The sequence below is a fragment of the Pogoniulus pusillus genome, chromosome 8, assembly GCF_015220805.1.
Source record: "Pogoniulus pusillus isolate bPogPus1 chromosome 8, bPogPus1.pri, whole genome shotgun sequence".
In the NCBI taxonomy this organism is placed as follows: Eukaryota; Metazoa; Chordata; class Aves; order Piciformes; family Lybiidae; genus Pogoniulus; species Pogoniulus pusillus.
Genome location: NC_087271.1, coordinates 12,824,376 through 12,838,615, shown reverse-complemented (window position 1 = coordinate 12,838,615; position 14,240 = coordinate 12,824,376). Strand labels below are relative to the sequence as shown.

Here is a 14,240-nt window from a genome sequence, read left to right as displayed (position 1 = left end):
CTGGTGAAAATAGCACTTGTAAATGATATGCTGAAACCAAAGTTGCCTAAAGTTAATTACAAATAAAGAAGGGAAGCAGCCCTGCAAACAAAACATTTTGTTTGGCCTGATAGAGATTTGTGTGTGTGTGTGTGTGTGAGAACAGAGAAATATTTCAGTTTCTCATCAAACCAAAACACTTTTTTCCTCAATTTCACACTTAATTCAAACCCAAATTATTTTCACAATAATACTTCTGAAGAATCACAGAAACATTCAAGTTGGAAAAGACACTCAGGATCACCAAGTCCAACCAATTACCCTACTCTACAAGGTTCACTCTAAATCATCTCTCCGAGCACCACATCCAAAGGACCTTTAAAACACATTCAGGAGTGGTGACTCACCCACCTCCCTGGGCAGCCCATTCCAATGCCTAACCACTCATTCGCTGAAAAAAAATTTCCTAATATCTAGTCTAAACCTACCTAGTGGCAGCTTGAGGCCATTCCCTCTTGTTCTATCACTGTTTACCTGTGAGAATAGACTAGCAAAAACCTATCCACAACATCCTTTCAGGTAGCTGTAGACAGTGATGAGGTTCCCCTTCTGCCTCCTTTTTTTCAAACTAAATAGCCTCAGGCTGCTGAGTCTAATCGAACCCATGAGTGGATGTTTGGTGGGTGAAGATTGTGACTAAGAGTTCTAGATTTCACCAAGTCAGACAAGTAGTGCATCCATTATCCTATTACTGTTTACCAGCTTCACACCCAGACAGTGCTGTACACTGCTGCTCTGAATACGCTACCAAAGCTGCAGCCAGAACAAAATAGGCAGTTGCTTTTCTGGCTGCAGCAGTCAGTTTCTAAGGTTCCCACTTGCTGTCTGATTTGCAGCTGCTCTCTGCCTGTGCCTCCTCTAGCAACGTGATCCTGTGGTTTTCAGGAACTTTAAAAAACTTGTCAAAGATAAAACAAAAATTACTTGCTTTAACCAAATCCATTCCTAACAGCATATGCCAGGTGTGAGGATGAGGGAGAAGAATTAATATAGAGGCCTTAAGATAAAGAGACATCTTACAGCAACTCTAATGGCTTGTCTGTGTGGAAATCAGATTGCATACCAGGTGTTTTGTAAGCAGAACACAGTAATTTAAATGCAAAACTGACCCTTTGTGACCCACATGATTATGTGGAGCTACTGCCTGTATTTTTCTTTTTCTTTTCTGTGCATCAGAAGTAGTGTGCACAGCTCAGGTCCACAGAGGCAGGTAGTTACCTACTAATACAAAAATCAGTCCACCTCCTCTTTAGATATGCTGATGTTCCATCAAACAGATCTGCCTTGGATCTTGCAGTGATTCATCATAAGCCATCTGATACCTTATTTTAAACCTGCTACCCTCAGGCAGAGATCAACTGCAGGTATTTTAATAAGAAGCTGCTTCAGCTGATCTTTCACTTTAATCTGTTATAAACCTGATGTCCCAGAACTGCCTGATCTCATGGGGAAGAAGATGGTGACACATGGAAGAACTATTTGTTTTCCCACATAAATACCAACATTTTCTTGGTTTAGACCAGAAGCTGTTTGGAGCAGTGACTGTCATACATTATGGCTGTGCCTGCTGTTATTTTGGTGCAGAGCTTCAGTTTGTCCAGATTCTCCAGTGTCCCTACCACCAAGAAAAATGCTGATTATCTGGCTTCAGCTTCAGAAAGAGTCAAGTGGCCACTGGAGAAAGGGAACTGAAGCTGAGAAATGTGTTGACTCACACTTCAGCTCCACTTCTAGAAGTAGTATGGGTGCTGTTGTGTCCATATTCGAGCCCCACATTAATTCTTGTCAATTAAGATATAGGGCATATAAAAGTGTTTGAATTGTTTGCAGCTTCTGGGTAGACCAATACTGTCAAAATATGGTGTTAGGAGACAGCGTGAAGCAGTTGTGAGTTGGTCTTAGGGGAAGATAGTAAGATGCTTGTTGTTGAGAAATAGGCAGAGAATATAGCATCTACTTTTTGAATGAAACTTGCTATTTCTGTGATTTTTTTTCAGGCACTTCTAGGCACCAATTTATGTCTCTGCCTAACCTTTTACAGCAATAGGAAGTGCTCTGAAAGTGCTTTAAAAGGCTTGATGCTGTTGTGATTCATCTGCTTAGCTGCACTAGTGTGTTCTCAATAAATCCTAGACTACAGAGATGTTTGAAACAGGGACTTAATCTTGATTACATGCAAATAGAATAAATTAAGTTAGTATTTATGCACCCTTCTGTAGATTTTTGCTCCTAGACTACAGAGATGTTTGAAACAGGGACTTAATCTTGATTACATGCAAATAGAATAAATTAAGTTAGTATTTATGCACCCTTCTGTAGATCTTTGCTCTTTTGTGTGGGGCAGAATTAATGTAGGTCAAACACACCACTAAGATATCTAAAGGAGTTACAACCAACATTCAGCCAGAAAAACTAAGTCTCTGAACTGTTGATTCTAACACATTTGTGTTAGATGGCTGAGAATAGTACTTTGGAAAGAGAGGTGCAAATGTACCTATGCCTGTTCCTCCTCATGGGTTTTATAGTGTCTCAGAAAAGGAAAACTAACTTTGCTGAGTGATACTGGGGTAAGACTGTTAAGGAGGAGGTTGAATCTGGGTTAGAAGTGAATTGTAATGAGGCTGATGTAAAAGGTATTAAATAGTTTATTAAATATGTAAAGAAAAGGTCCCAAAACTTATTTACAATTAGCACACACAGATTCTATTGTGCTGTTGGTAAACTATTTTTGCAGAATGTATATATACAGCCAGATTAAATTTAAACGATTTAGGAGACTGGAGAGTCATGCAGCACAAACTGCTGCTTAAGGGTTAAACATAAACTCTCACAAATTTCAGAAAAGAGAGTTAGTTTACTCACTGGTCAGAGTCTCAGTATTTGTGATATAAGCAGAAGCATCAGCAGGGAAAAATACAGTCCCTGCCATGTGCTGGCCTTCCACGTGGTGATGATACAGGCGGGGTTTTGCTGCTTGCCTGGCTCAAATTGAGCACCTTGTCTGAGAAGACCCACAGGCACGGGGCAAATCCTCCGTGGCTCTCTGGAGGTCGTCGGAGTGGTCAGCCACCTGGGTAAAGCAGGATGCAGGTTTGCAGGCTGGAGCAGTCCCATCGAGCACTGTGTACAGCAAAGGAGGCGGCCCTCGGGCTGGAGCGGCGAGCCGGCAGGGCCTGGTGTTGCAGCTCGTTTCTGGTTCGTTGCTAGGTCGTCACCTTGACTCGGCCAGAGTTAAACGGACTCGGGCTCGGCTGAGCTCAGGCAGCAGCTGTATCCCAGCGTGGGGCAAGCCATTTCAGTCCCTTCGTGCGGAAGATGGGTAGGATCAGGTCTTCCTTTCGAGGAGGAGGCAAGTCCCCAGCTACACTCGGTGCAAAGGCACTCAAGGCAAACAGGCAGCAGACAAAACAAAGGCAAGCAAACAAATTGGTTAGGTTTTTAAGCATTTTGACGAGTGACTTTGACCAATAGCAACAGGTGAAAAACACCCCTGAAACCAATTCTAGGTTACTTCACCAAAAAAGGGAGATGCACATGCCTAGCATCTATGACCTATGTTTACCAAAGTCAAAGCAGGGTGCAAAACAAGGCCAAGTATGGTGTCTCTGTGGCAGATGGAGAGGCGCCAAGGCTTTTGCCTGTTCTCCCGCTTCTTCCACCCGGGAAGAAGGGGAGAAGGAGAGGGGAGGGCAAGATGTTTAGGATATGTCTTGGATATGTATTTTAGGTATAATTTGGACCTTCCACCACAGAAACTTCCCTCTCTACCTCATCTACTGTTTTGATGTAAGCTTTGAAATAGTTCTGGGCTTTACTTGAGGTGGATAGGTTTAAACATTGTTAGAGACATGCACAACATGATTGCACATACCTGTTTTATCCAAGGAATGTGAGCTAGAAGTATGCTATGAGATCTCTAGCAGGACATTGAGATGATAGGGAATGACTTTGAAATATGCCCTGCTTCCCATGTGTATGTGTTCACTGCCATAACTGGCCAGATTCTCAGAGGGTATAAATCAAGAGAGCTTCACTGAAATCACTGTCTCTGGGGCACTTTGTAGGCACTGGGGAACCCAAATGTGATGCTCCAAAGAGAGAATTAAACCCCACGTGTTCACAGAAAGACTTTTTCTGCCTTTGCACTTCACAACCTCCTAGCGAATGTAAAAGCCCAGGTCACTGAGTGTCAAGGCTGTCGAGTGCAGTCCCAGCACCTTCCACAGTGCAATTCCAGCATTTGACTCCATGAGGGCAAGTCAGGGCTTAGGTTTTGTGCTTGGAGTCACTGCTATCTGTGAGCACAGAGGTCACTTGGCTACACAATGGGCATTGCTGAAACTACAGCCACGGCCAGTTTGAAACACGGTGTCAAATGTGTAACAGGTGGACTCTGAGTTCCTAGGGATGTCTTTTATGAGTGATAAAGTGAGCTTATGCAATATCTTTCTAAAGCATTAGTGTGCTGTCTTGACTCATCCCTTCCTGGCACAGAAGCTGGTGAGTGGATGAAAATAGATAAGCAAAGAGAAAGGGCCAGATTTGTGAGAATACCAAGACATACACCAGGATTTTGTCTGGGCCCAGATGTTTCTAAATGAGTTGGAGAGAGCCTGTTTTTTCTCTGATAGATACAGAACCATAACCAGGAAGATATTTGAGACAGAATTATTTCAAGGGGTGGCTGAAATTTCTAAGACTGCATGAGGAACATTGCTGTCAGTTCAAGGAAGAGCTGTCTTTAGTCCAGTGGCACTAGAGCTGATTTAACCACTGCTATGTTCCCCACCTCATCCTCAACTGCACATTACTGCCTCCAGGACACCTCTCTGACAGGACACAGTGAGAAGGTCTGCATAATTCATAGGGCTACAGTATACTGTGGAGCTATATATGTGTGTGTATATATATATATATATATCTATACACCTCCACACCACCATTCCAGGTGTCTGCTCTAGTCCCTGTACTGTCGCACATGACAAATTCCCTTGTGTGAGCTGCAGGCTGGATTGGGGAACTGTTGGGAAAACCGTTCGGTGGAGCGCTATGGGAAAGTGACTCTTTGTTCACCAATATGGTTAGATGGTCAAATCCACTTTATTTCCGTGATACAGTGACTTATATGCACTCTAGCAAGAGGCGTGCTCCACCAAGATTGGTTACAGTCAGAGGGTCCAGAGTTACATGTAAGGCATCCATAGGTTAGCTTATCACAACATTCTAAGGGTCGGCCTTCCCAACCACTCACTCCAGCCCCCTTGGTTATCTAGTCTCTGCCCACTGCAGCTGTGTGTGGGGTGCTCAGTTGTTTACAGCTCGATTTCCTGGGCTAGCAGGGTTCCAAGGATGTTCTCAGCATGGGTTGCTCATGTTTATCAGTTCTTGTGTGCCCTGCTAACAAGAATTTCTCCAACAGGGAACTGATCCCACTTTAAAGACAAATAATTCTGTTTTTCTGAATAAGGTTTATTCCCTGATCTATTCACCAACAATCACATAGACTGAAAGAGCCTGGGGAGCAGCATGCAAGTGCAGTTAGGTGAGACAGAGCAGTACAGGCTGGCAGCTAGGGAAACAAGAAAGGTGGTAATACATTGGGCTGTTTTTTTCCCTAAACACTTTTAATAAGTAATATCAAAGCAAAGATACAGAGACTGAGTGCTGGAATAAACAGCTTGGGAAGGAGAAACCCATCATGGGGAGGCCAGTGCAAAGACCCCATATCCTTTGCAGCATAGGAAGCTTGAAGGTGTAATGCATCAAGTGCCTAACTGCAAGGGGTAAACAAGGTTTTGAAGCAGTACCTGTCTCTCTTTCCATGAGGGCCTGATAGTCCTCTGGGATGAGTCATACTTGTGATATACATCTCTTTTCAGAAACTTAGCATTCTCCATCCTTGGAGCACTTCAGCTTCTTGCTGTACTCCTCTCTCTTCTAGAATTTTGCCCACTGTAATGGCCTGGACCTGTGAATCCTTTTTAGTAGCCAATATATTTGTTGTTAATAGGCAGTTTTTATCTCCTTTTGTTCTTCTGTGTAATTTGTTAGCTAGAACAAGAAGTTTTTATCCTTCCCTGGCTTTACCATCATTCCTGTGTTCCCAGACAGCAGTGTCTTCCAGCTGGCCTCAGCTGATGACATCATTTGTACAATTTAAACAGATTCAAGGAGCCTCAGCAGATTTTGTGTATGGAGAGTAGCTTGCCCTGCCATATACAGTGGTAAAGCATGAACTTAAATCTGTTGCTTTCTTTTTGCTTGCTATAATTACAGTTTATGAGGACATCCAGTTCGTGTAGAGGCATGTCCATGTTCTGTCTTCTGGTGTTCCTCTTGAGTGCTCCAGACTGAAATACAAATAGTAAAGGAGAAAGAAAGAAACAATATCGCCCTGTGAGATGTAGAAGAGGGAGATGACTCTGGATAATATCTGAGCTCCTGTAAAGTGAAGGCAGAATAGATTAGAAAAAGTGTAATTGAGTTAGAGCCACTAATTTTTTTGAGCAGATATGTTTTATCTCACCTCAGCAATTTCCTGGTTGAGTTTTTTATCACTTTCCAGCACCTGCTCGTTTCAGAGGGCGACACTACAGAGATTACTCTGAGCCAGTGCCAACAGCCAGCATTTCTTACTTCCCTCTTGCCCGCCTCCACCCTGCACTGCTCCAGACACACACCCCAATATAGAATGACAGCACGTTGCCACAATTTAAGTGACACTCTCTCGGCCTTTTCAGAAGGACAGGTCCTGCAGACAGCAGCAGCCACAGCAACTGTCCACCCTTACAAAAAACATCTTCACCATGGCATATAAAGCAGCACATTTGGCCTTTAAGTCACGATGGCACAAGACAGATGAAGAACTCTGTCGGCACAGTATGTCCTTCATCTTGCATAAGGCCATCCGAAATGACTTCTTCCAGAGTTACCTTTATCTGCTGGAAAAGCTTCCCCTGGGTGAGTAGCTGGTGGGCAGGAGCATCTGTGTGTGTGTGTGACCATGCTTTAGAAAGATAAATTGTGTTAGATGGTAGAGTGCAGACATATTAATGATGTTAAGTAGTAGTTTGGAGAGCACAGCCAGAGACACCTTAGTGCTAGCTGAACTGTTCAGTACTCTCTCTCCCTCTCAGTTCCCTCCAATTCAGTATCAGGTTGTTTTCCCCAAATACCCCACAGATGGTTAGAGGGGTACGAGGGAAAGACCACAAGAGTGAAAGGAAGTTTAGTTTCTGGTGATAGTTCTTTCTTTGTCACCATGTAAGTAAAACATGCATTTACCTGTTTGGGACTTAGAAGGACAAATGCAAGATGAGCAGAGCTTACAAGTTTTACTCCTGTTGCCTGATACCTGTGGTGTTGTCATTCAGTGTGTCCTTGTCGTTTTCATTGTTTTGGACAAGGCAATGATTTGAAATTTTTTTTTCAAGGGTCTTTGTAAACCCTATCTATGCAGCAGCCTGTCTAACCTACCATTAGCTATCTGGGAGGAAAATGCATCCAAAATGTTTGCTTATAACCAAATTTCAGTGAAAACCTCCAGTACAGGATGCCAAAAATTATACCATTTTTTAAAAGCAGAAAATGAATATTCATTTCTTAGGAAAATTTGATCCTGAGTAACAAACAAAATTTCCACAGAACAGTGTAGCTAACACGTATATTTGACATGGGTCTGCATTATGTTAGGATGTCACTTTGTGAGCAGAATTATTCAACTTCCACTCAGTGTCACAACTGTAGGAATTTAAGATGGAAAGGATGTGTTTGTGCAGCCTATTAAGCTATTCTTCATGAGGAATTCTTGAGTGTTCCTTCCTAACTGAATGGTCCATTTTAAGAGAGTGGATTATTGTACCTAATTGTGTGAAACTCTACAGACCCCAGTGAGAACTCTGCTTAGATGGTAGAATTCCTGAGTCACATAAAGAGAAAAAGCATTTCTGTGTTATCTTAGTATTTTGATCTGGCTTTTCAAGTGCAGCAATAACTGCAGCTATTTGAAATGAAACATGGAAGATAAATACTCCTCTCCCTAGTAGTAGGTAGCTGTGAACGATGGAAAGGAAGGCAAGGCAGTTATAGGTCGATGGGATCTCAAGAAGTCTATGACAATGTTATTCTTTCATTTATTTTGAAAATAAACACAGCATATTAGAAACTGAGCAGGATTTCCTACAGTGTTACTGTTAATGTAAGTACTAATAGAACATTTTAAGGCTGGAAGATACCATTATGAACGTGGAGCTTAGAATGTCATGTAAAACCTCCTGTGTAATGCTTGTAACTTATGAATGCGTCACAGTATATATTTATGAAGACAAAAATACCTCGGTTTAAGGGCTGCAAATAAGTGATATCAGTCCATCATTAAGCTGCTTTCAGGCATAAATACTTCATTCTTCTAAAACTATATTTTATTTCTTGACTGAATTTTATTTGAATTTCCATTCTTGGCCATCAAGCTTGGTATAATGTTTCTATCAGACTGAAAATCCTCTCTGCCAGACTTCTCATGACCTGGATCATTAAAATTTCACTAAAAGAGCTGACAAGCTTGTTGCCAGCCTATCCAAATCAATTTAATTCCATGGAAGAGGTACTGTGCATTCGGCCTTCATGTGAACATGCAGGATGTAATTTATTCTGTGGTTAATGTCATGAAATAAAAACATACAATATGGACAGATACTGGGTTTAGCTTGTGTGCTGTAAGTACACATCCAAGAAGCTTTACAGGTTGTCATGGTCTGGATGGATGAGGAAAAGTGGTTGGGTGATTTGAGTCAGAAAGTTGTGGTCAGATCTCAGTGGGGTCTGTCCTGGCATCACTCCTGTTTAACATCTTGATTGATAACTTGGAGGAGGTAAAGGACTCCTTGCTCATCACAGTTCCAGACTGAAACCAGCTGGCAGGATTTGTGTACAAGCTCTAGGTCAGGACTGGCATCCAGAGGCGCTTAAGCAGACTAGTGGAAAGAGACAGTGGGAACCTAGTGAAAATCACATTCACCAAATTCAGAGGCAAATGCCAAGTCCTGCACCTGGAAAGGAGGAAGCTTTGGCAATAGCAACACAATCTGGGCAGTGGCTGGCTGGTAGGCAGCAACTGAATTATCAACCAGCAGTGTGTCCTGGCAGCAAAGGTGACCCCCACAGTATCTTGGGCTGTATTAGTAAAAGCATAGCTAGCTGTTGGAGGGAAGTGACCATCCCATTTTGTACAGCAGTCATTACACCATATGCTTGAAGTCTTGAACCTCCAGTGCAAGAAATGACATGAACTGAGTTGGAAGACCTTCCAAGTCCTTGAGGAAACAGTACCACATGCCCTGTAAAGAGAGATTAAGGGAATGGGGCATGTTTAGCTGGAAGAGACACCTTCAGGCAGACCATGTATCAGCCTGCCAGTACCTGCAAGAAGATCATCAAAAAGATGGAGCTGAGCTCTGCACAGTGATGTGAGGCAGGAGAACAAGAGGGAGTGGCCATAGATGGAGACAAAGGAAGTTCAGAATGGCTATAAGGAAAAACTCTTGTCCTGTGAGTGCAGTCAGGAATTGGCACAGATTGACCAGAGTCACTTGATCACTGGAAGCTTTCAAAGCGAAGAAAGTTCTTATGAACCTCAGCTGACCTCATGTCTGTCTCTGTTTTGAACAAGTGTGGACTAGAGACCTTAGGTCCCTTCCAAACTGGATTGTCCTGTGATCCAGTGCTCTCTGGCATAGAGAGGACAAAATATGGTGAGTCTGAACATCTCTGCAGAATGATATTTTCCAGATCAGTTTGTAGTAGAACTGAGCAGAAATTAACCAAAACTCTCAAGCTTCAAGACCAGATCCAGATATCACTGTGTAAATAGCATTAGATGACTAAAGCAACACTAAAGACTGTGATCTAGCAGGGTAGTCAATGTGAGCTTAACCCTAAACATGAATAACAACACCAAAATCAAGCCTCACATTGAAATTGCTGCCTGGGGTCAGTGTGGTTGAAAGCTTGCTTCAAGCTCCCGTAACTGCGCACTCTTCCTACTCCATTGCTAGGTTCAGTAGTAGAGCACTTTTAAGCATGTTTATTTAGGAGTGGGGCATATCTGGTATTACACCCTGTTAAGAGAAACATGTCACTTTTACTGACCAGGGCAGCATTTATAAATAAAAGACATGAGTAACTTTAGGCCCTGATCCAACAATGTACTTAGATGTGTGTGAATGCCCTTAAGCCCAGTGGACACTAATGGAGCTACTCAGATGCTGGAAATAATGCATGTGTTTATGTGGGCTATGGGACTCAGTCCCAGTGGGGTGAGATCTGCAATGGAAAACTTACATGATTGGTCCATAGAGACAAATATTTCCGTGCGTGAGGCACATGTGTGCAAGTAAAATCTTGTTTGGGGGTGGGTGATGTTAATCCTCTATAAAGCAGAATTTAAATGGCTCTCAGACCACAGTGGAGAGGTGAATTCTAGCCTGCACCCCAGATAACTCTTTTTTCAGCTGATGAACAAAGCAGATGTTGCATTTAAAAGGGAGTACTCAGCCAAACTGGAATTAGTTCAATATCTTGCAGAAAGCAATTTAAGCTACAAGATAATGTTCACAAATAAAAACTTCAAAAGAATTACTTGCAGCATTTGACTCTGCCAGGCAAATTTTAGCTGAGTAAGCCCTTCAACCAAGAACTGAAGGACAGTGTACTGCAGGCTGGGATTGCACCCTGGCTTACATATTAAGTGGTCCATTGCTCTAGAGATCCAGATCCAATGTGCTAGGAAAGAAAAATCTTAACCAATCCATAAGAAAATCTTAGAGATAATGTTTTGAACTTTTCAGGGCAAAAACAATTTAGGTAGATATTTTCTGTCTTTCTGTCTAGTCCAGGGGTTGGCATTCAGCTCTAGACACCACTCTGCATCGAGACTGTGCTTGCAGTGACTGGAAATTACTGAGGTCTCATGACTGTGGAGTGACCTTTAGGGAGCCAGTTCCTATGCTGAGTCTGGTTCTGCAGGACGTTTGTTTTAACCATCTTCACTTGGGGGACTTGCCAGCAGATTCTGCTAAAGTACCAAGTGTGCCATGAAAAAAGTTTCTTGGTACTTTACTAGAAACACATTTCTAACCTTAAACCTTAGAAGTTACCTACCCTAACACCGAAAACCTTGTCTGTGAAAGACAGATGCGCCTTGCCCAGTGTCTGAGACTGGCAGCCTCCATCATCCTATCCTGCCTATGCCCTACTTTGTAAGGCTTTGAAATCAGGCTCTGCATCTGTAACTGACCTCCCAAGTATTTAATTTCCTGATGCACAAGATGGTCCCACATGGGTCATAGAGAGGAGATGCCTCTGGCTAGGCATGTCCTGTCATGAGGGCGAAGCACCGTGGAGCAGACTTGCAACACTAACTGCCACCAGGGATATGTGTGCCCCCTTGCACTTCTCTTTTGGGGTAGATTTTTGCAAGCTTGTAAACCTCCTCCTCCCTCTGGTTCTGCTGCAGGAGGCTGCATGCCAGGCCCAGCTGTGAGGCAGATCAGAAGTGGGGATGATGGGCTATGTCTGGAAAATTGGGTTGTGCATTGGGAGAGTTGGCAGTGTTGCAGATTCATGAGAGGGAGGAGTAAGGCTGAGGGAGCAAGAGGTGGAGATATCTCTGTAGATCACATACTGCATGAGTGACACTGTGGGTTTGCAGAAGACTTCAGGTACAGTGACACCCTTTAGCTTGTGTCTTTGCATGCCCTCCATTGTGAGACTTGCTTTAAAAGGTCTTTGCAAAATTTGATTCATAAAGAAGACCTTTTTGATACTAAGCACAGAGCTGGTTTGGAATGCCAGCACGTAAGGCAGAGCTCTGGGGCCTCAGATAGTCTGGGAGGAGCCAGAGTCAGCTGGTGTATGCATGCAAGGCCCAGCAGGCATTCTGCAAGGCTGATACTGGGTTTGAGGGAGAAATCTGAGAGCACACACTGTAGATCTGATATTCTGAACAGCATATCATCCCCATGTGTTGCCTTGGGTCAGGCTCATGCTTTCAGTAGAAGGTCTCTGAATATTTGCTGTTCATGCTGCCAGCTGCCTGCAATACCCTATCCTAGTGTGCCGACAGCCTGCAAATGCCTTTCCCTTTAATCTAACAGAGCAAGATAATTCACTGTCCCTTGATATGTCCATTAAAAAAGCCCTACATATCATCATTAGACTCTTACATGGGAGATCTTGCAAAGCCTCTTGCAGACAGAGATTCATTTCTGTTTGCCAGGCAGGCTGGCATCTTGAAATGGAGAAAATAAGAGCCATAGAGAAAACAAGATGGTGCTGCTCATGGGGAAGGATGAAGACCATTTACTGGAAGAATCACAGTCACTGGTGGTGTGTTCTTCCCAGACTCTGGAAGGCACCCTGGCTGACATGTGCTGGAGATTGGCTGCTGCTCCCTTTGTATTAATTTCTGCAGCTAAATGGTTTCTTCTGAGTATGTGAATATAATCAGTGGAGTGTGTAAAACTCCCAGGTTTGACCCTTGCTGGGCTCAGTGCTTCTTGTGGTATAAATTTCTCAGGCATAACATAAATGTGTAATGGATTAAAGCTTTAATAGTATCCGTTCAGCAGTTGACTTAAGCAGGTGATGACAAGAGGGGCTAGTAATGCTGCTTTTGTTGGATGAAGGATATGCTGGGCATGCTGCTTATGTGTAACCCAATAGCACTATTCTGTTTTGAGTGGTCCTTGGTGGTAATTATTCCCCATCCTACTTCCTTTATCCCCCCATCATTTGCCTCCAAAATGTCATTCTCCTGCTGAGGATGGGCAGGCACACACTTATCATTCCATGCTGAGCTTGCTTGCCCTCAATAAATACATTCCAGGCTTATATTCAGGGCTTCTTGGCCTAGCTCTCATCCTCTGCATGGAGGGCATAATTCCTGTTCTGCAGCTGGTGTAAGCCAGGCATGGCCTATCCAAACCCTTCCAAGCAGCATCTCCAGTGGCAGTTTAAAGATGCAGTGACAAAGCACTGCTGCCTGGTCTTTCTCCTTGTGCAACTGGCAGGGAGCTCTCTGTAAACCAAAAAGTGTTCACTGCTGGATTGTTCACTTACTTGAGTGTGCTGGAAATCTACAACAGAACTGGACTCAGACTGCAAGGTGATGCTCGCAAGGAAGATATACTCCCAGTGTAATTCCATTCTCTTTATTGCTTAGTTGTTGCAGGCAGGTAGCTGTGTTTGTGTTGGAATGTCTTGTACACATGGAAATGTTGAGATGCTTGTATGTGCTTATGAGACAATGACAGGTGCTGGTTGTGCCTGCCTCAGCCCAGATTTTGGAGCTGCAAAACATTACTGCTTTTAATATACCAGTCCACATCAAGTAAGAAAAAGCCAAGGATGCAGAGGACAGACCTGAGGATTTTTAAGAATAGGAGAAAATACTCCTTTGCCCAGCAAAGCTCACAAGCTTTAGTAAACCAACTTCAGACTTAGCATTGCTGTATACTACCAGCAATATAGCCAAGCGATGGAAAGAAACATCCAAGCCTCTGGCACACAGGAACTTTCCTGTATATCACCCACTGATTATCTCACTCCTTGATCTGTGACAGATGAAAATTTAGGACTGTCTTTTCTAAATTTTTTCCCCTTCTGTATACTCATTTAGGTCTAGACTACTATCTGCTCTTTGGTTCAGCTTACTTGCCATGCCACAGACTGTACAGTATATCACTAAAAATAAACCAGAGCAAGGTCCTAATTCATCCACTTTCTTCTTGGGGCACATTCTGTACAGTGCAAGTGCCAATGGCTAGAAAGCATATATGGAAATCTGCAGAGCAGTTAGGCTTATGATAGTAGAAGTGATGACCCTGCACAGCACTAAATGCCACCCACAACTCTTCTGGGAGCACATCAAACCCCTCACTCTCTTTGGTATTGCATGTTCACTTCAAACTTGAAACTGTTTTTCTTTGATGTGAAAATATAGCATGATGACAAAAACGATGTCTGAGCCTGCAAAACACTGCATTAACCCAAGGTGGGCCATATCCCTTCAGGGTCTTGTGGGATTTTATCCAACACCTTTCCTTCCACCTTTGCTTTAGAAACAGGAGCTTGTTGATTTGAAGGCTCAACTCAAGTTTATACATCTTCAGCATCTTGCCTCCAGAGCAATAAACTAAGTATCT

At 43.1% G+C, this 14,240-nt stretch overlaps 1 protein-coding gene across 1 annotated transcript in view; it reads left to right on the top strand.

Moving 5' to 3' along the window:
* The window catches only part of NTMT2 (N-terminal Xaa-Pro-Lys N-methyltransferase 2), a 36,446-nt gene that overhangs the window by 11,993 nt on the left and 10,213 nt on the right, over positions 1 to 14,240 (top strand). The gene's annotated exons all lie outside the window — the stretch shown is intronic.